The sequence below is a fragment of the Myotis yumanensis genome, unplaced genomic scaffold (genome assembly GCF_028538775.1).
Source record: "Myotis yumanensis isolate MYYU_CA2020_CCGP unplaced genomic scaffold, mMyoYum1.0.hap1 SCAF_12, whole genome shotgun sequence".
NCBI classification, from domain to species: Eukaryota; Metazoa; Chordata; class Mammalia; order Chiroptera; family Vespertilionidae; genus Myotis; species Myotis yumanensis.
The window spans coordinates 18828394-18851273 of NW_027223763.1; the positions used below are offsets into that span (position 1 = coordinate 18828394).

Here is a 22880-nt window from a genome sequence, read left to right on the forward strand (position 1 = left end):
AGAGCGTCTCCCCTCCCCGCCCGCACCCTCTCCTCCCCTTGAGGGTTGAAAGTGAACGCTCAGGCGCTCCCAGTTCCCAGCCTGCGAGTAAAACGGGAAGCAATTGGATAATGTTGTTCGTTGGGCGCTAGACAAGCCACTCCACTTAAGTGTTTCGGGGAGGGAGGTCGCCGGCAGCTGCGCACCGGGAGACGTGGCCACCAGCGCGCAGGGCCCGGGTGCCCGAGGCGCCAGGTGCGCAGGCGGCTCCCCTGGGACGCGAGGCGCTGCACTGAGACGCCCGGGTCGCGCGGGAGGGGGAGATGGGCTGCTGGGGCGGGTGGCACAACCCTGAGAGCACGGGGAAACGATGGAGTCATTGGCAAGGTGGCAGCTGCCACGGCTTGGAAGTTGGATGAGAAAGAAGCATCTGGCCTCAGCAAATAGCAAGTACTGCCCCTAATGGGCTGGGCGTGGGTTTTGGAAACGCCATTGTGCCAGTCCAGCGGGCATTGGTCTGAGTTTCCCAAGGAAAACTCCAGCCGTGTTGCGGCACATTAATGCGATGTTTCATCACTTTGGTGATCCCACGCCCTTCTCTCATTCCCGCCTATCAACAAGATACTGTCCAGCGTTACTCTGTTTCTTTCTTTGGAAACAATAGGTACGTTGAATATGGAGTCCCGAATTACCAAGGCCCACCCCAGAGTTATACGCCTCCCTGGGCCTTGTATTCCCTCCCTACACCCCCTCTGAGAACCCCCCACTCCTAAAGGTTTCTAGAGTGGGCACCGGGTCCCCACCCAGTGCCCTGCACCTGCTGTGATGAAGCGCAGATGGGACAAGCGTCAGGCTTCCTTGTACCTTACTGCCCGGTTCCTCTGTGAGCAGTGTCTGCTGGGTGCAGAGGACGCAGCCCAGGCATCGCCATAACATCCTGCCCTAGTGGAGCTCAGAGCAGAGGAAAGGGGACAATAAATATAACCACAGGTTGAAGATACTGCTTTAAAAAATCAAGGAATAAAATGTCATGATGAAGGTGTTACAATTAACTTGTGGTGATGATTGCACACCTCTGTGGATATACTAAAATCCATTGAATGGTGCATTCTGGGTGAATTTTATGGCATATGCATTATATTATGTCTTAAAGCTGGTTTTTTTAATACTCTGATGGCAAGGAAAAGGGAAGTGGGCCTGCCATGGTAGGGTGTTCAGGAAAGAACCCCCGGGAGAGACTGGCCTGGGAGGGGAGAGGGACTGGGATATTCAAGCCTCAGGGGAAAGGCATTCTAACCAGCCATCAGCTTGGTTAGCGGCTCTAGGGCTGGAAGGAGGCGTGTGCAACATGTTCCGGGTGGATTCTCGGCTCCTCCTTTCCCTCTGGAACCTGAGCCACAGAGTCAAACCCAGTGAAGTCAGAGTGCTGTTTTGTGGAAAGGGATTCTGGATCATCTCCAGGTTTCCATCACAGAATCTAGTGTGAACTGGGAGATCTGTAACCCGTGTCTGTTGCCAGCTATCATTCTCTCTCTGCTCTTCCCCTTCACATTCGAGCCCCCTGAAAGGGTTGCTTAGACTGTACTCACCGTTTCTACATCCTCCCTGTCTCTACAATCTCACCTTCTATCTACTCCTATAGCATATAGGGTTAAGTTCATCTATGAGTAATTAAGAGGTTTAAGCAGGAAACAGATTTGTTTTTCTACCTCTGAAAGGTTCAGAGATAAGCAATCCTGGACCAGCTTGGAGGCTCTCAGAGAGCTAAGGGACCCCGGCTCTTCTGGGACGTCCCTCTGTCATTTCTCTTCTCCCTTCCTAAAGTCACTTCATGGTCCACGTTAGCTGCTCCAGCTCCAGCCATCATGTCTGCATTCCAACCAACACAAAGGTGAAAGGAGCCAAGAAGGGGCAACCGAAAGCACGCCAGCTGCCTCTTAAGGAAGGCTTCCAGAAGCTGCCGCAGGACACTTTCACTTATATCTCTTTGGCCAGAATTCAGTCATACGGCCATAGTCAATTTCCCAGGACACTGGGCAAAGCGGTCATCTGCATAGTCATGAGCTTTGGCAAACACTGGGAAACGTGGGCACCGGAGGGCAACCAGCAGTCTTTGTCACGCTGCTCAATCCTTAGCATTCTAACTTCTGTCCCCCCCAAGCCACTGACACTGCTCACCAGAGTCAACGCCAAATGCGAGGGGCATGTCCCATTCCTCTCTTGCAGGATTTAGAAGAGCATTTGACATTTTGACCACCTCTTTTTGTAGGTGTTGTGTGTTTTTTACTTTCAGTTGGGCTTATGGAGGCATAGTGTATACATGGCAGAATTCAGCCTTTTTAGGAGTTCGGGTCTATGAGTTTGGATAGTATACGGTCATGTAACCACAAAGATAGTCACAATGGAGAACATCACCATCATTCAAACAGTTCCTTTGTGAACCTTGCTAGTCAATCCCCTTCTTCCACCTCCAACCCCTGGCAACCATTGATTCCTATGCCCCTCGGTTTTGCTTTTTCCAGAGGCCACATAAATGGAGTCAAACAGTGCACAGCCTTTGTGTTTGGTTTCTGTCACTGAGCAAAGGCTTTTGAGGATCACCCATGTTGCTGTGTGTATACGTCATTCCTTTTCGTTGCTGAGTACTAGTCCATCGTTCAGGTGTACCATGATTTTATATATCCATTCGCCAGTTGGTAGGTATCTAGATTGTGTCTACTTTATGGCAATTACTAGTAAAACTGCCATAGACATTCATGTGCAGGCCTTTGTGTGAACATATGTTCTTTATTTCTTTGGGGTAAACACCTAGGGCCACTCCTTCCACTTTGAAATGTCTTTGGTAATGTCACACTGCTACAACCCTACCCCTTCTCTGCTACTTGTCTCTTAAACGTTGGAGTTCTACAGGGTCTAACTCTATCCTAAGCTCTCTTCACTCCTCACTGTACATACCCTCCCTGAGCAATTTCATCCACTTCCTTGGATTTAACCACTTGTACATGTGCTTTCTTCCAAAACTAAATCTCCAGCCCACATCACTCTCCTGAACTTCAAAACTGAATATTCAAAGGCCAATGTAGCATCTTCATAAACACCACAAACCCAATGTGTCCAAAATTCACTCATCATTTTCACCTGTAAATGTCCTCCTAATATAATAACCCATCGGCCCAACCCAACAACAGAAAGGAAAGTGTCCACACAGACCCGAACCTCTTTGATTCCTCACCATCCTGAATTCCCATAGCTGGTCAATCAACAAGATTTATCCAGACTGCCTTCTGAGGAGCCACAGAGCCCATTCACTTCCCCCATCCCTACTGCTGTTCATAAACAGCCTCCCTGCTGGCCTCTTATCCTCTGGTCACATCTTGCTCTAAACCAGCAGTTCTCAACCTGTGGGTCACCAGCCTGTGGGTCGCAACCCCTTTGGGGGTCGAATGACCCTTTCACAGGGGTCGCCTAAGACCATCGGAAAACATATATAATTACATATTGTTTTTGTGATTAATCACTATGCTTTAATTATATTCAATTTGTAACAATGAAAATACATCCTGCATATCAGATATTTACATTACGATTCATAACAGTAGCAAAATTGCAGTTATGAAGTAGCAACGAAAATAATTTTATGGTTGGAGGTCACCACAACATGAGGAACTGTATTAAAGGGTCGTGGCATTAGGAAGGTTGAGAACCACTTCTTTAAACCATTCAACTAAACAACCAGAGTAACCTTCCAAAAACACAAATTTAATCATATCATCCCCTTTCCTAAAACCTTTCAATGGGCACCTCTTAACTCTAAAATAAAGGTTTTTTGGGGGGTGATTTCCTATTTTTTGTATGAATATACAAAGTATTCCAAAAATGTATACACACTTTGAATGATTATAAAGTCAGTTTTTATTAACGTACAGTTCACTTTCAAAATTAAGTTGTCAGCTGTTAAAGTATGTATACATTTTGGGGGGACACCCTCTATATTATATTTCAACTAGAGGCCTAGTGCACGAAATTCATGCACAGGTAGGGTCCCTAGCAGCTGCCAGCGCTGGCTGGGGCCTCCCTTCCTCCGGCTGCCTGCTGCCACAGCTGGTCGGGGCAGGGCCGGCTGGGGGAAGGGGCCGAAAGCAGTTGGTTGGCTGGCCCCGCCCCCTGGTCGAACTCCCAGTCAAGGGGACAATTTGCATATTAGGATTTTATTATATAGGAGGATTACAGTTGACACTCAATATTTAATGTTACTTTCAGGTATACTGCATTGTGGTTAGACAATTATATACTTAAGGAGTGATCTTCCTAATAGTTCTAGTACCCATCTGGCACCATACATAGTTATTACAATATTATTGACTATATTGCCTATGCTGTACTTTACTGTATATCGCTGTGACCATTTTGTAACTACCAATATGTACTTCTTAATCCCTTCATCTTTTTCACCCAGCCCCTAACCCCTCTCCCCTCAGGAAACCATCAGTCTGTTCACTATATAAGATAAAGTTTAAGTTGAATTGTAGGTGCATGCTAACCTTTATTGTTGTTATTAATCCTCACCTGAGGATATTTTTTCATTGATTTTTAGAGAGAGTAAAAGGGAGGCAGGGAAAGCAGAGGAGAGAAAGAGAAAAAACATCAATGTAAGAGAGACACATCAATTTGTTGCCTCCCACACATGCTTCAACCAGGGCCAGGAATCCAACCCAAGACCCTTCAGTGTGTGGGCCAACATTCTAACCACTGAACCACACTGGCCAGGGCTAGCTTTTTTTTTTGAATACTGATTTTTAAATTTTTTATTTTATATATATTTTTAATGTTTCAATTAAAGTTTACATTTAATATATCATTTTCAAATGCAGAAGAAAATTTAATTTTTAATAATTAAATAATTCCCTTTATAGTGATTGTTTATACCTTTTTAAGAATCATAAATACATCATCTGCTATATTAAACTCAAGAGAAGATAACAAACTTTAGAGTCAAATACTTTGGTTAAAATTCCACTTAGTCATTCACTAGCTTTGTAATTATGGACCTATTAACCTAAGTCTTCAGTTTCTTTACCTATAAAATGAGGTCAATAATACTTATCTTTAAAGGTTAGTTTTAAAATTAGATACAATGTGTATAAATTGCCTAGCATGGTGCCGCTACTTAGTAGATCAATAAACAATACCTATAATAAGCTCTTATTATTATCACCACCACCATCATTATTGTTACATTGCAATTTTCCTCTGAAATCTCAAACATTTTAAGAGCTGAACTTTATCTTTTTTAAATATGTTTTTATTGATTTGAGAGAGAGAGATAAAAACATCAATGAGACGCCGAAACCGGTTTGGCTCAGTGGATAGAGCATCGGCCTGCGGACTGAAAGGTCCCAGGTTCGATTCCGGTCAAGGGCATGTACCTGGGTTGCGGGCACATCCCCAGTAGGAGATGTGCAAGAAGCAGCTGATCGATGTTTCTCTCTCATCGATGTTTCTAACTCTCTATCTCTCTCCCTTCCTCTCTGTAAAAAATCAATAAAATATATTAAAAAAAAAAAAACATCAATGAGAGAGGAAATTGATTGGCTGCCTCCTGCATGGCCCCTACTGGGAATCGAGCCCCAAACCCAGGAATTGAATCAGTGACCTTTTGGTGCATGGGACAACACTCAACCAGCTGGGCTTTATTTATCTTCATTCTTTATTTATCTTAAAGAAGTGAAACCAATACAAATATAGATACTTTGAAGATCATTTTGTTTAGTCTCCTTGATTAAATGAGGATGTTACACTAAATGGTATATTTATTTATTAAAATGATATAGACATCTCCTTTTTGTTGTTATTAATCCTCACCCAAGGATGTCTTTCCATTGATTTTTTTTTTTAGAAAGAGTGGAAGAGAGAGGAAGAGACAGAGAGAAATATCGGTGTGTGAGAGACACATCGATTGGTTGCCTCCTACACACACCCAAACCAGGGCCAGGGGATCTGCAACCAATGTACATGCCCTTGATTGGAATCAAACCTGGGACCCTTCAGTCCACGGGCCAACGCTTAATCCACTGAGCCAAACAGGCTAGGGCAAAAATGATATAGATATATCAATAAATATAGCATAGCTAGAAGGCAGCCTGATATGGCTATATGGATCCATTGATCCACATTATGTAATAGTTTAGTATTTAAGCTGAGCTTGGTGGTTGCTGCTTGCACACCAAATACACATTTATACCTCTCTAACTTAGAAGTCAATGACAACTCTACCTATCTGAAATTTAGTCCTGATTAAGAAAATAAATACAACAATCATATAAAGTCTATGCCATAGCACTTATTCATAACTTGCTTAGAACCATACTTTTGAGTAACTGATGAAAACTATGGATCCTTTTTCCAGAAAAACACATAGGTGGCACAAACTCACATGTTGCTTATAATATCAAGCCATTTGCAGACACTCTGAAGCCCACTCATTATCCTTGGATTTCCAGCTAAGTTGTCCTTGTCTGGAATTTGCAACTTGCTTGTATATACAAAACTTTGTATTTATCCTGCAATTATCCTGGGGGACAGTTATTATTATCTCCATTTTATAAATGAAGAAACTGAAGCTCAGGTAGTACTAGTATGTTACCAAGAGTTAAATTCATCAACAGAACCAAAGTCTTCAACTTCCTGTTCTAAGAAAGAAAGAGCCAGCTCCGAGGGAATAGCTAATGAGATTTCTATAGAGGCATACTGCAGAAGCTTTAGAACAGGAACTCTCAAGCTGGGGACCATGGATGGGCTTCAGAGATCAGCCTGAGATTACAGGCAGAATTATGGGCTATGTGTGAGGGAGAGAAACTGAGGGCCCATGCCTTTCACTGGAATCTCAGTATTCTCTGATTCAAAACAAACAAAACTCTTAATATGATTCTTTTAGATATAATACTTAGTATGTTTGGTTGCGGCGGTTCTCAACCTGTGGGTCGCGGCCCCAGAAAATACATCCTGCATATCAGATATTTACATTACGATTCACAACAGTAGCAAAACTACAGTTATGAAGTAGCAACGAAAATAATTTTATGGTTGGGGGTCACCACAACATGAGGAACTGTATTAAAGGGTTGCGGCATTAGGAAGGTTGAGAACCACTGGAGAGGGTTTGCTGGTTCACTAGAAGTAGAACACAGAAGGGGTTGGAGAGAAACAAGAAATGAGTTACTTCAAGCAGTAACAGCTCAACGTGAGGAAGGAATGTGTGAAAATGGGCACAAGACAACAAAACAAGAGAATAAAAAGGTCATTTGGGGCTCATTCCGTGTAGGAACAAGCAGCTCTCGCATCACTGTAGCTCCTGAGAACATCCCAGGATAATCCGCTCCGCACCTGTGTTTAGGACTAAGAAGGCTCCTAAATTTTTCCATTTATATTAGGTTTCTACTGTTTATATTTTGGCTGGGCTAAAACTCAGTTATTTGAAAAGTGTATTTGGTGCTCATGTTCACTCTCATTCCTCGTCAGTGTTGTATAAATGGAGATAGTACTATAATTTTAAATGTCTAACTGGGGAGGAAGGGAATAAAAATAAGCATAACAACTTTGTCAAGCTCAAGGCACCATTCCAATCCATTAACAAACCCAAAGCAAACCATTAGATTGATCATTAAAACATGAAAGCAGAAAGTCTTATTTATTTGACATTACTGGATTCCAATTGTACTCTTAGAACTATCACATCCTGTGAAGCTTCCCATATTTTATTGACTTTGTAACATGTACCACTTTGCATTTTACTTCCATGTAAATAATATTACCATTAAAGATACGTAGGAAAGAGCCCTGGCTGCTGGTTAGAGCATCAGAACTCAGACCAAAGGGTCATGAGTTCAATTCCCAGTCAAGAGCACATACCTGGGTTTCAGTTAAATCCTGGCCCCAGTCAGGGTAAGTGTGGGAGGCAACCAAGCCAGTCAATATGTCTCTCTCACATGGATATTGATGTTTGTCTTTCTCTATCTCTCTCCTTCCCCCCCTTTACTCCCTCATTCCCACTCTCTCTAAAAAAATCAAAGGAAAAAATATCCTCAGGTGAGGATTAACAACAACAAATATATGTAGGAAAGAAACCTATCTCTAGCAGAAATTAGGCATTCGTTCATCTAGAGCTGTGCATGTATGTGAGGCCTGTGTGTGTGTAATTAAATAATTTACTGAATTTTACTGATTTGTAGACTTTCCATTAGAGTTATTATTACAGAGTCACTATTACCTTCATCTCTCACTCTTCTACCATTAATAAGCTCTCTCTGAAAATATGTCACCTCAAATAGCTTCTTGTAATTCTAGTGATGTTGAGTAAGATTAGCCCATTGATTGTGATAGGATGCTGGCAAAATGCAATTATTTTCTTTGGTTAAACATCAGCAAAGGCCATCTCTCTTCTTCCTGTGACTTTTACATATCTTTATGAATATGCTCAGTCAAGACACTAACAACACTGACTTCTGATTCATGGATGCTTCTTGGCATCACAGTCTATTGGTGATGTGAGGGATTCTGCAGGTTACCTAGTGCAGAAGCTGACAGACACATCTACAATTGACCTGGATCGTCCTCATCGTTGAAACACATTTATTGTTTTCTTTTAGCTCAAAAATCTGAAAAGGCCTGTTTGTTTTTTGTTTTTAGAATCCTCTCACCCACCCACAAAATGACGTGTGTGTTCAGAACAGCCCATGATTATGTATGTACAGATGTAGCAAGAACATTTATTTCACCGCTGCCAAGTCTGACCTACAATGGAAGATGAACAATGACCTCTCAGAGATAATCCAGTGACACCATGGACTCATCAAGGGGACTTTGCCAAGGAAAAGCTTCCCCTTAACTACACATTGGAAAGAAACCAGGGCGATGTCACCCAGACAACACTGCACATTGGTTAAGCTGGGATCTAGAAGTCCTTGCTGATGTTTAATAGAAGGCTATCAATACTTAATGTAGTATAATCCCATCAGCTCTGCTTTGCTGAATGAAGCTGGAGAAGCTATTTGGTTACTTGGTGGTGTCATTGAAGTAATATCACTAAATACTTCCATCTCCTGATACAAATATTAGATGTCAATATTTAAAGTAGCATTACTTAAGATGGACCTCAAGATTTTCTTGGAATCAACTTTGAAGAGCATCACTGGAATGTTGGAAACCATTTCTCTCTTCTGAAAGTTGGAAACTTGGATTAATTCTTGAGGTAGAATGTTCTTTTGCTCTAAGACAAATGTGGGTAGAGCATACTAATTATGCAAATACAGTCAACTACTCATTAAAAGGAAAGCCCTATGGGGATAGGTATTTATTTTTACATTTTGTTCACTCATATGCTCCCTAAAACAGTGCCTACCACATAGTAGCCTCTTAATAAATACTTGTTGAATAAAATAATGAAAAATTCCCCTTGAGCAAGACCCTCTTGAGCAATACTTGTACTTTCTTGGATGTATATTTTATCAGATCCAATTCTTTACAATTGATGGTTCCCATTGAAATGTTTCTTTCTCTAAATATTTATTGACTGCCCCATTCCTGAATAATACTGTTTGTTCATGTGTGTATGTTGCTGTCTAAGAGATCAGGAATATGACCCATACATACAAATTCACACACACACACACACACACACACACACACGATAGGGAAGTGTGCAGATCTGTCTTATCTTTATTTGATGCTAAAGAAAGATTTGAAAAGGAACTAGATAACACTGAAGCAGTACAACTTGGTCTAGATCAGGGGTGGGCAAACTTTTTGACTCGAGGGCCACAATGGATTCTTAAACTGGACCGGAGGGCCGGAACAAAAGCATGGATGGAGTGTTTGTGTGAACTAATATAAATTCAAAGTAAACATCATTACATAAAAGGGTACGGTCTTTTTTTTTTTAGTTTTATTCATTTCAAACGGGCCGAATCCGGCCCGCGGGCCATAGTTTGCCCATGGCTGGTCTAGATTGTCTGTTCCACAAATGATATTAAGACTCAGTGAACCTAGACCTTTGGAATATGTGTGGAACCAAGTATTCTGTTTAATGTCTTTCAGAGGTCCATAGGAAATAAGTCATATTCTTGTAGGTAGGGCAGGGTTTCCAGTGAAAAGAGTAGAGAGTCCTACCTCAGTCATCAAAGGAATGGCTCAGCCTTGGGAAATCTGCAGAGAGGGGTGTTAGCAAGGGATTAAAGGAAAGATGGTATCAGGTACTGTGGTATGAACTGGTCTACAATTATGCATGTGACATGGTAGACCTCAGGGTTTAGTGGAGGGAAGACCGGTGTATAATCAAAATCAAAACATGATGTAAGTGTGATCCCAAGGCGAGGCTGAGCAGGGAAATGGGAAAAGTGTGCTGAAGGAGTTGATCATTAGACTATGTCTTTAAGGATGAAAAGCATTTAACCAGATGTATGTGTGTGTTTCTGTGTATGTGTCAGTGTGTCCAATAAGGAGGGGAAAAAGTAATTAGATGATTTTCTAGAAAGAGAGGCCAGCAAAATCAAAGACCAAGTAACAAGAATCAGCAGGATAAGGTCTATATACAGGGTGGGTTTATAGTTGTAAGTATACAAAACATAGAGTTTATTCTTGCATTATCATTTATTAATTGTTGTATTATTTATTTGTATTACACCTGTAACCTTACTTTTGCCAACCCCTGTATTTCTGTCAGTTGCTAGAGTGCAAGGCAAAGAGGAGATCGCAATATCATTCAACTGCAAAGGCACCACTCACATACAACACAATGTGGTGATGCTCCCTGGAGTGTGCAAGGCAGTGGTCCTGAAGGCAGGGGTTAAAGGTGAGACTAAAAAGGTCACCAGAGGGCCTTGAATGCAGAAGCTTAAATAAGAGATGGAATGATGATGGCAAACACCATATGCCTCCTTTCCTCCAAACCACAAGCAAAGCATCATGATTGGAGACACTCACAGTCTCTCTTAGCTTACATTTCCTTAAAATTTTTGAGACATATACAGGACAAAGAGAATCATGTTTCATGATTGACATAGCTGGTTTCATCTGTAATCGTAGGTTATATTCTATTGCATTTCAAATAGTTTGCATTTTCTCCCCCAGGGATATTGAGATGCTTTATTGCGATGTGGAGGAAGGTATTATCTAGCGTTGTGCATCATGATATCTCCCTCTCAATCTTACGTTATTGCTTCCATCGCCTGTTAGCAAGGTACTGGTATTATGAGACAGCATGGATGATGGATTTCAGGGTGGACAAGACTGGACCGTGGAATGCTAGTTGGAAGGCTGCTGCAATAGTTCATACAAGAGATGATAAGGCCTTAAATTAGGGCAGCAAGAGTTGGCAGGGAAAGGAAAGAGAGTCAAGAAATATGCCAGGACTCAGAATGAGAGGCTAAGAGAAAGGCATCAAGCCTGATTCTCACGGCTCGAATGACTTAGTAAAAGGTGATAAGACCAACTGAGCCAAAACATTCGAGAGGAGCCTGCAGGTGCCACCAGAGGATTCTGACCTCCACACACAAGCAGCTTGTCATCATTTCCCTCTGGACTGGGACCCCCTTGTATTTTGTTGTGTGACCTCTGAAATATATCAAGCTGTTCACAATAGAGCTATGCAGAGGGGTTAGGAGAGAAGTAATATTAGAGGAACCAATTGAACTTAATTTTCTACAATGCACTGTTCTTGAAAGCTGTGAAACTGTAGTAGCAGAGGGCTCAGGGGGGAAATAAGGGATGCAACTTATTATTCAACTGTTGTATCTTTTTTTCTGGTTGTATGTTAATCTAGAGAATTAGGTAAGGTCGTCCCAATAAGAAATCATTTGCTTTTCAGGGACAAACTTTTCATCATTAGAAAGATCAGTAAATGAGGCTGGATAGTCTCCAAGCTACCAGTTAGTTGCCACTTCTCCCCCTTAAACCTCCATTCTCAGATAAAATTTTTAAATGTCCTTCTTTGAACCAAATGAACTATCCCAACCTTCCCCTCCCATTAACTTTGCCAGTGACTCACATTCATTGACACTCCTAGAATTCCTCTCTAGGCCAGATAGCATCATATCACTAACTCAAATGCTCGCATGAATGCTTTGGGCAAATATTTCTTCACAGTTCCCTGACCTCCTTAAACCCAAAAAATGTTTCTTTCATTCTACTCAATCCAGTTACACCTATCAGATTTCACATTGAAATGCCAAATATGAATATAACCTGCTTTTAAAGAAAAGTAGTAGTTTTATTTCACCTTCTCAGATTTCTAGAACCCATGTTCTTTCATACCCACTCCCCGCTGCCCTCGCCCCCGGCCCTCTATTCCTACAACATGGAAATAGCAGAGGGTAAGTACTTCTGGGTTGAGGTCCAAATCTTGGAAAAGAGTACAGCGGCATCTCATGGTCCTGGAACTCGCAGATTGTTTAGGAAAAATGAAGTACAGCCTGGCTTCTTTCCAAAGAATGAAAGAGGAGATTTCTACCCACATTTCCGATGCTTGCCCAATGAGGCTGACGCAAATGCAGATCAGTCAGTGAGTAGGTCCAAGCCAGGATCCGGCTAAGGTTTTGTGGTCTACAGGGAGTGAGTGTTCCGTTAAACATTTTGAAAAAGAATAATTTTGTTGTAGAACCCTCCCCACTCTTTTCCTATTCTGTGCCATTTTCTCTGACCCTACTCTCACCTGGCAAGTTTAGGTTAGTCTTGCAAACTTAGCATACAGAGACCAGGCATGTATTTTAAGTGAGTAAAGTGGGCTGAGTAGAGGCACAATAAGGAATGGCGGGGACTGTGACCAACTAGGAGTCCATCGTCTCCATGTAGTCGCAGCCAACTACCGTCATGTAGAAACATAGACCTGGTGTGTTCAGATTTTCTAAACATTCTCAAGGAAAACAAGAAAAATATTTATTTTGTGTAAAATCTCCCCCCAAGAAAATGGTGTGTGACTACTAATAACCTTATGGATCGGAGGCCATATTTGCTCCTTTACATCCTCTGGCTTAAGGGATCAGCTGTGATGGATTTGAATTTCACAAACCACATGGACGTTTCATAGCTTTCCTGCAGATTGATACAATTTACTGCACAGCTATTAGATGATGGATTTGGAGTGAGTGTGGGGGAGGTCGGAACTTCTATTAGGAAGCAGGAGGAGTCAGGGCATAAACAGATTTTGGGGGGGGATAGTTATGGATTTGGGGATAAGTCAGAACAAGCCACTTAATGAGCCTGTAAGCCTGGGGTGGAGAAGGTCCAGCCCACAGGCCTTCATTTGGTCTGGCCCTGCCAAAGCAACCGTAGGCAGGACTCATAATTCCATAAAACTAGGAGCTTTTTATCATAGCAACATAAATTTATATAAATTATGTTAAATTTATATTATATTAAGGGAATAATGTTATAAATATCCCAATGGCCCTTGTCAGAAAAGATTCCCTACCCCTGCTGTGAGCAAATGAGTGGCCGGAGAGGAGTAGGGGTACTTCTGATGGAACTCAGAGGTGCAGCAGTCCCTGCAGCCTCCCCTCCCGGGATGACTGGCCCGAACCCCACTCTATTGACTGTAGATGTGATGAACAAGCTGGTAGCCAGAAGCCCATATGTCCCAACTGTCAGAGCCTCTGCCTAGAGGGGCAATTCTGCCTCCCAAGCTATTCTGGAGGCCTCCTGAATCTACTCCCCCCACCTCCGGGCCCCCTGCCTTGACCTGTGGCTCCATTTAACATTACAGATAATTTTTCTCTTGGGCACTCTCTTTGACTTGAGCTAAAGACCTCTGTGCCAGCATCTTAAGCAACGTACAGAGATTAACTTGAGCTAAGTGTGCTTGTCTCCAATAATGCAAATAACTTCTTCCCTTTTCATTTTCCATATTCATAAGTGTCATTTGCACAGCGGTCCAAAAAAAAAAAAGCATTAGAAAGTGAAAAGTTAAAACAACATAGAGGGTAGGGAAGAGTCTGGCTCTGAAAAGTGAAATTGATCTCAAGACCTCCACAATTTCCTGGCTCACAATCATTCCTTGGAGATTCATAATTCCATGGAGGGCACTTAAGGATCAAAAATATTTTAAAGATTCCTTCTTCTTCATCAAGTGAATCTCTAACGTTCAAATTTGAGACACTGACTGGTCTTGGGGGAAATATTTGGGTACTGGGTAGTCTTTCAAATAATACCAACTTTAAAATGAATATTAAAATTGCAGTATAAAGGAGCAGATTGACCGATCAAGTATAACCTTGTACAAATCAGGATTCTCCCATCTGAATAAAATGTTAACAACCAATGCCTTTTAGGATAGCTCTGGGCTTTGCCTTCCTGTGCTACAATGCAAAAATATTCTAGAATATGTTTTGCTTCTGTGTCATATGCCTTTGCCCCAGTCGGCACTGTAGGAGCCACATCAGAAACCAAAGCAAGCACAGACTGCCAAGACTAAGCAGGGGTGAGGGGAGGACATGAGCCTCAGGGACAATCTGAGGTCAGAACCAGCAAACTTGAGGAGAGGAAAGGTGAGATAACAGAAACTCAAGAAAAATGTGTAATCTCACTATTGGCTGGATCGGAGTACAAGCAAATGAAGTTTGTTAGATGAAAAATCAAGCAAGCCTTATAGGTCCTCCTGTAACCATTTCATAGGGGGAGAGCACAAGAGAGGTTTCAGGTGTGGGCTGTGCTGCTATTGTTAGAGTTAAACGTAAAGAGTACACTCGTCTGAAAATTTGGACAGTTTTAATTTTAGCACACCTCTTACTCATTATACCTTGACAGAATCCTGGAGCCCATGTGGACAATGGTTACTTGTTGGTATATCAGTCATTTGGGGCATTTACTTTAATTTAGGCTTTCATCTTAATAACTGATATTTTCTTCAGTTGAAATGCCTCCAATAAGTCATTACCTTTTTTTTTTCTTTTTTTTTATACTATGTGAAAATCACAACTCACCCTGAAGACACAATCACTATTGACAGAGATGTTAACTCTTGAACCTCTAGCAAGGTGGCTATCTGAATAGGAAGAGCTATAAGTAACAAAATATATATAATGAAATATTTAAAATGTAATAGTATATTAGAACAAGGTGTGCCTTGATTGTTTTTAATACATGAGGCATTGTCAGACAATATCGTACAAAATTACCAACAGGGTTAACTATCAGTCAAGTCAAAATGAAAATGCTGGCACAGATGGAAGATTGGTCATCTATTGGAGTTTTGAACAAATAAGTAAATACATGTGGATAATGGAAGCCCCATTTCTCAGTATCAGAGAAGGGAGTAATTAATAGAGAAAGGGAGAAAACCAGAATGAAATGTGGTGCTGAATTGGAATTAGAGGTGTTAACTCATGGTTTCCAATAGATTATATATAGATATAGAGATATAGATATAGATAGATATAAATATAGACAAATATAAATATGGATAAAAGTATGTGCATATATAATATGTATTTGTAAGGCACACACACATATTCTCTCTAGCCCTTTCCACAAATAGAGAGTCTGTAAGTAGTGACACCACAATAAAAATAAAGACACCTAGCCCCAAATCTGGATTTCTTATATCATTCGCCATTAAAACGGGCCCAAGGTCCTTGGAGAAATGACACATTCTAGAACTGGGACTGGAGCGTATAAGATAGTGTCTAAAATAACTTATACTGGAAAGAAAGAAAAAGAAGTACTCAAAGAATAATGGAACATATCAAAAGGATATAGGAATCAACTTAAACTGATTGGTCTCAGAGGCCAAATTAGGGGCAATAGAAATAAGATAGAAACAGAATACCACCGACTGAATAACAGAAATGTATGAGTGAGGGAAGGGAGGGAGGAAGGAAACGAAGGAGGAAGGGAGTGATTGGTGGAAGGTAAGGAAGAGAAGGAAAGTAGCTTGGTTGGGTCACAAATGGGCTATTGAGAAGAGAACTTTTATAGTGGAGAAGCCTGGACGACATCACCTGAACAAGTGATCGAAGTGAACATCCCCAGGAAGGGGACACACTGACACCCTGTACCACCTGATGAGACACTGTCAGAACAGGCACCGTTTCTGCGGTGTTCCTGCCAGAGATGAATAACCTGTGTTCGTCATGAGGAAACACCAGACAAATTCAAACTGAGGAACACTCTACAAAACAATTGACCTATAGTCTTCAAAGGTGTCAAGGTCATGAAAGTCAAGGAAAAAGTGGGGAACTGTTACAGACCGAAGGAAACAAAAGAGACGACAACCAAAAGCAATTCGTGATTCTGAACTGGGTCGCCTTCCCATAAAATATATTATTAGAAAGCTTGACTCGGCTCTGAGTAATGTTTAGTAATAACATGTCAAGGTTAAACTCCTAATGTTGATGGTTGTATTGTGGTTTTAGGGAAGAATGGCTGTGTAGGAAATATCGTACACACCAGTGATAGAGCATCAAAATGGCAAATGACTCTCAAATGGCTCAGGAAGTAAGAGGTCTGTGTAGTATTTCTATCACTTCTGTTTATGATTGTTTTGTCTGTGTAGTGTATGACTATATATAAGATATATGAACTTTTTTCCATCTTGATAAAATGTAACAATTCCCTTGATAAACATATTCATTACCTTGTATAGAAGATTTTTTGTGTTATACCAGCATAATCTCATCATTTTTATTAACTGCTGTCTTTAACCAAAGCAACCAAGGTTTTTCTTCAGAACAGAAAGCCTGAAGCACAAAATCAAGAATTATAACACTGTTTTTGTCCACGAGTAACATTATATATCTCTTTCTATAAAGAAATTACCTTTTATAATTTAATTTAGTTGAACACAGGTCTTTACAATTTGATCATCTTAAACAAAGTGATGTTCATCTAACCAGCAAAATCAATAGAGAGAATTTAGGAAATCCAAACTAAAAAGGCTTTTCATGAAAAAATATCTCCAAGACTGGTATAAAAGGAAGAAATGAAGTTATTTTTAAATAATTTTATTAAATCAGTTTAATTTTATAATTTCCATTAATAGTAAAAGGTCTGTTTTCTATACTTTTCTTTTATCATATATTAAAACCTTCAACGTGTTTAAAAGCAAATTTTTCCATTTGATTATCTAACCAAGTTAGAAGATTATTTTTGAAACTCATTGTTGAGACTTCTTTTCTGCATTACAACTGTAGCAAGAAAAATTTCTTCTATAGTCAGCATATTTAAATCATATTTAAAATTTTTTGTGAAAAAGGCTGCTCACTTTCATTCATAAAGCATGGGGGACTATGTTCTTAAATAAAAGAAAAGAAAGGAAATAAACGAATGCTCCTTGGATGGAATAGATGAATCATAGCATTAAGTAGACAGGTGGTTTCATTTTAGATCTCAGGCTCCCCTCTTCTAATAAGTATTGCAATCATTCCACCTCTGGTCAAAAATAATAAGTACATTGTATTGTGCTTGTGACTGTATATCTGAAAATAATAAAGGGAAAAACAAATAGTAAGGTCATTCCTAGGGTTTTTTTCTTATGGTTTATATGCAATTGATCTACTTTGCTACTGTTTGCAAATGGTGCAATTCAGACCTTCAGCATCTGAATTGTGAGGAGTGCTGTGTACAAATGCAGATTCCTAGGTCATGTTTAGACACACACACAAACCCCACCAGAATCAAAATATCTGGGGATGGAGACAGACAAATTGCTTTTTAAATAAAGCTTTCTCCAGGGGCTTTTACTGTACACTAACCTAGTTGATAACTACCTCTAGGCCTCCCCAACAGCTCAGAGATTTGCCATCTTGTCTCTTACAAGGTCCTAATTATCTTCGCTAGCCTTCAGATTCCTAACATCACTCCTATCTTCTCTCCTCTCCCCACTCCCTTCAACTAGGTTATGAAGGAGGAACCTTACATACTCTTGGGTTCAACCCAGTGTAGGCAGGCTCCAGATAGCACCTGAGTCCCCAGAAGAACATGCAGAAAGGGGCTGCTCATTTTGATTTGACCTAAGACTTGCCCATGACTCCGTTCACACTCAGGAAATATTAGTTTTGAGTCCTCTGGGACCCTGGGAGATGCTAGAGATAAAATATTTTCTACCTCTGGGAGAGGCCAGAACAGCATACAGAGTGGATGCTAAGAAAAAATGCCATACAGGGAAAGGAGAGCAAGGACCTGTAAGGGCAGCCACTTTGCCTTTTTCATCTTCTCACTCTCCCATACCAGCAGCCAATGAATGTTCTTGAATGAGTAAAGGTCAATATGTGAATGAGTGATTGAATGAGCTTAATGCTTTTTGGTGACCAAAATCAACAGCAGCAACAACAAATAATATTCTCATCCCTGAAATTATTGCCCACTTAAAAAAGACACAGGGGTGCTTTATACTTGTCATCAAGCAGAATGTCATCTATAACTTTTAGAAATGTCTAAAAGGAAATCTGCTGGAAACAGATTCAATAGGTTTTAAAACTCCAGAGGGTAAATAAAGTATGGAATTCCCTGGAGATGCTTTGTCAAGCTATAAGAAGACGGTGTTAGGAAACAGCTCTGGACCTGTGTGGGTCCAATTCAGGGCCTCACAAACATTCAAAAAAAAAAATAGTGAAACCAAGAAAAGCCAAGTTCAGAAAGCTGCCCTGAGCAGACACAATACTGTCCACCAGCTAAGTTCTGGGTTACTCTACCCAACCTCAAGGAATCTGAGCTCTTCCCAAGTTGTAATTTGACCAGACATTTCCTCCATTACATTGTGATGAAGGGGGGATGAAAGAAAAATGGATTCTTTGAAAAGAATGGAAAATAACATTTTATGAGAAAATTATCTGAAATATAGACCCCAAAAAATGCCACTAGGACATCATAGCTTCCTCAAGGATATCATTTGACCACTGAACCTATCCACAAATATTTTTGAAACTCAGGAACATGCAGCACATTCTCTATAAGAGGATATTACCGTGAATCCCTCAACTGGGGACACTGTCCTTGTGGTTGGCTGAGTCTGTGATGGCTCCCAATGATCTTCATATCCTGGTATTCACATCCTGTGTAATCCCCTTGAGTGTGGAATGGCTAGTAGAAAACAGCAAAAGTGATGGGATGTCACCTATATGATTATGTTATAATCTCTGTCTTGCTAACAGACTGTTCTTATTGCTTTCTCAGCTTGCATACTTTGATGAAATAAGTGGCCACAAGGCAAAGAACTGAGGGCAGTCTCCAATCAAAAACTATGAAGGACCTGAAGCCCTCAGTCAAACGGTCCTTCAGGAACTGAATTCTGCCAACAACCTGAATGAGCTTAGAAGTGGACCCCTTCCCAGTTGAGCTTTCAGATGAGACCACAATTGCAGCCTTCTAAGAAACCCTAAAACAGAGGGTATCAGCTAAGCTGTTGCCAGACTTGTGACGCAAAGAAACTGTGGGTTAATAAATATGTCATTTTAAGCCACTAAATGTGTGGTAATTTGTTACACAGCAATAGATAAATAATGTAATCCTGATCCAAACTGATATCAAGGAGAGAATGTCTGGTTTTCACAATTCTGAACAATTACTCTTTTTTTTTTTATTTTATTGATTTTTTACAGAGAGGAAGGGAGAGAGATAGAGAGTTAGAAACATCAATGAGAGAGAAACATCGATCAGCTGCCTCCTGCACATCTCCTACAGGGGATGTGCCCGCAACCCAGGTACATGCCCTTGACCGGAATCGAACCTGGGACCTTTCAGTCCGCAGGCCAACGCTCTATCCACTGAGCCAAATCGGTTTCGGCTGAACAATTACTCTTGCTGCCCGTGCTGGAGTCTGTGAAATGAGACACACTGTTTTAAGCTGCCAGTATCCAGTATGTATATGGCAACCTCTACAGCCCCAGGAGGCTACTGAGAGGTACCTGATGGGGAAGTCAAGCCCATGATAATATACTTACTATTTCTTAAAATAGTAACTGGAACTGGTATTGGCTTGTGTTCTAAAGAACCTTTTGCATCTCAGAGAAGAGGATGATAAATTGAGTGCCACATCTGCATTTCCCGTCAAAGGCTTTAGTTATAAGTAATCCCACGTGCTGTAACCATCAGCTGTATGCAAGGAGGCTGCCATATGAATGAGCCTCCATTTGCTTGAAGCCAGGATTCATTATATATATATATATATATACACACACACACACACACACACACACACACACCGACTGCTTTGTGGGAGGATGGATTCATTGAACTCACTTTCCAATTGCGTCAGCTTCTCTTTTAATGTAGTGATGAATGGATTCAATTAGATGGAAACCATATTTGTGGTTGGCGTATCAAAAGTGTTATTTCTTCCCACAGAGTTCATAATGTGCCATAACTAAAGGCATTGTGTTTCTTTGCTGTCTCTCCAGGTTACACCTGTAAGCAGCTCTCTGAGCAGAAGACTGAATGTGACACTGGTATAAAGAAGAAGAGAAATTTCCTGAGACACTTGCCGAGCGACAACAGGCTCTTCATTCTCTTATTACTTAAACCTTAGGCCTTCTGTTTCTAAGCCACCCTGTCTATGGTATTTGATTATAGCAACCCAAACGGACCAAGACAACGCACCTCCAATCTACAGGTCAATCCCAATTTTCTACAATTTCTCACAGGTTACTGACAACAGCTTCCTATACTTCTAGTTCTTTAATCTCTAGATATAATTCATCAGGGCCAGCTTCTCACTATTTCCTTACCTCTAGTAAGTTGCAATTCTCTTTTCACACACTCTTTGTTCTACCCTTTCCAGTGTGAAGACCATATCCTTGAGAGAGAGAGAGTATATGTGGAAGCAGAGATTGGAATCATATGCCTTCTTTGTCAACAGCCCAGGAGCCAAGCTGTGGACATATCACTCTCTCCTTTTATGCAAACCAGGATCCCTTTTGCCCAAGCTTCCTGTCCCCATCCTCCTCCCAAGTGTAGTCCCGTGTCCTCTACCCATTGTCCAGGGCTTCCTCCCTGATCCCATTTCACTGATAACTGCTATTGACTTAGCCTCTAGTCTCTTGTGCCTGCCTTGTTCTAGCAAGTTAATGTGACTATCAAGCTCTTCCTCCTTTATGGAGTCAGAGATCTCTTCCTTTCTTCCCAGCACCCAGGTGTAAATTTCTTCTGAGTCTGTTCCCTGTTCTGAAAAACCTCCCGCTGGGCCCATCAGAGCTGCTCCCAGCTGGCCTGTGACTTGCCCTGTAAAGCTGTCTTTCTCCTGTCACTATGACAGCTTCCCTGAGGCAAAGCCGTCTCCACACCTGGTAGACAGTGTGTGCTGAGAAACCCACGGTTCCCCTCTTCACTCCAGAATTCTCATCCATTTTCTCCATAGACAGTGAAGCACTTCGACCACAAGGTCCTCAGTGCCTTTCCCTCGTTTTTTAAGTCACCTCCACTTTGTCATTTGTGATTTCTCTTCAAGCTCCCTCTTTCTAGTTTTGCTGTTCACACCCCCAAAGCCGTGAGGGCTCCAGCCAAGCCTTCCTTTCTTTCCTGGGAATCCCACACTCCACTCACCAGGACCAGGCCCCACCCATGGGCATCACCCATGGTGTTTAAAAGAAGAATAAAATTCAGGTGTGGTTTGTCTCCTGATGGGATATTGACACATTCGTGATGCCATTAACGGGGGCCCTCAGCTTCCTTTGGGGATGAGGTCCTATTCACAGCTCACAGCGTCGGGCAAGGTGAGTGAGCAGCGAGGCCCATGTTTCCTACCGGCTGGATTTCACTGCAGACTGAGAAACCTAGAGCTGGACAACCTCCTCATTCCCAGGTAGCCTTTACCTGCAACTGAAACCTAAGGATTAGCTAGCTCAGGAGTTAGAAATGATTTTTTTAACACAGGAGAAAATCTTGTTCAGAGTAGCTTCACCATACCCACCACCCACCTGCCAAAAAAAACAACAACAAAACCAACAAAAAAACACACAAAACAAAACACATGAGTTCCCATTGGGCAGATTCTTGCATTGTGATTTGGGCTTTACCAGTCTAACCTATTACTTCTGCTAGACTCAGAGATAGGCTTGTCTGACCTGGAAGCATCTTCCTAGTTAACAGGAGAAACATAATGGAACTGTTACCCTTTGGGGTTACCACCTGAGACCTTGGTTCTTCTTGTTGATGCAGGAAAGATTTTATGGTCAAGGAAAATGAAAGTAAAGCAAAGTGGGATTTATTGAAGATACAGTCCAAGCGAGGAGTGGGCCAGTTGAGAGAGACAATGGCCCAACTTCCTGGTTATATGGTTTCAACAAAAAGATGTTACCAGGGAGAGGAGGAGAGATGAGGAGATCTCAGTTCTTGTCTTCTTGAGGGAAAGATTTCAATCAAGAGAAAAATGTAGAAAAGCAAACAAGAATTTATTGACCACTGGAAACATATTTAGGGCAGCAAAACAAGAAAGGGCATAGAAGAAGCCACAGGAGAGCCCAGGCTGGGCTGCTTTAGCTCACTGGGAATTCAGGAGAAAGAGGCCCTTGGAGACAGGGTCAGCAGGTTAGCCCGGGATAAGCTACTACTGCCCATTGCTACCCTGGTTGCAAGTCTCATGGGCATGGGTTCCTTTAGGTTAGAACAGTGGTTGGCAAACTGCGGCTCAGCAAACCACGGCTAGAGAGCCACATGTGGCTCTTTGGCTCTTCCACAAAATACCAACTTCTGTGCATGGGCCACGAAGTTTCAATCGCACTGTACGTGTGCACCCGCACATGGTATTTTGTGGAAGAGCCACACTCAAGGGGCCAAAGAGCCGCATGTGGCTCTCCAGCCACGGTTTGCCGATTACTGGGTTAGGGGATATGTGCAGGGAGGGGAGGGACAGGGGAGAGTGTTCTGGGACCTTCATTTTCAGGGGTTTTAAAGGCTGGGCATTTAGGGAAGGTCTTAGGGGT

At 41.6% G+C, this 22880-nt stretch overlaps 1 long non-coding RNA gene across 1 annotated transcript; it reads left to right on the top strand.

The window, feature by feature from the left end:
• Window positions 1-502: 502 nt before the first annotated feature.
• Window positions 503-21543, top strand: LOC139020445 (uncharacterized). Its single transcript, XR_011473314.1, has 4 exons — window positions 503-643; window positions 19138-19393; window positions 20361-20572; window positions 20741-21543. It is a non-coding gene; the product is annotated as an uncharacterized lncRNA (long non-coding RNA).
• The last annotated feature ends 1337 nt before the right edge of the window (window positions 21544-22880 follow it).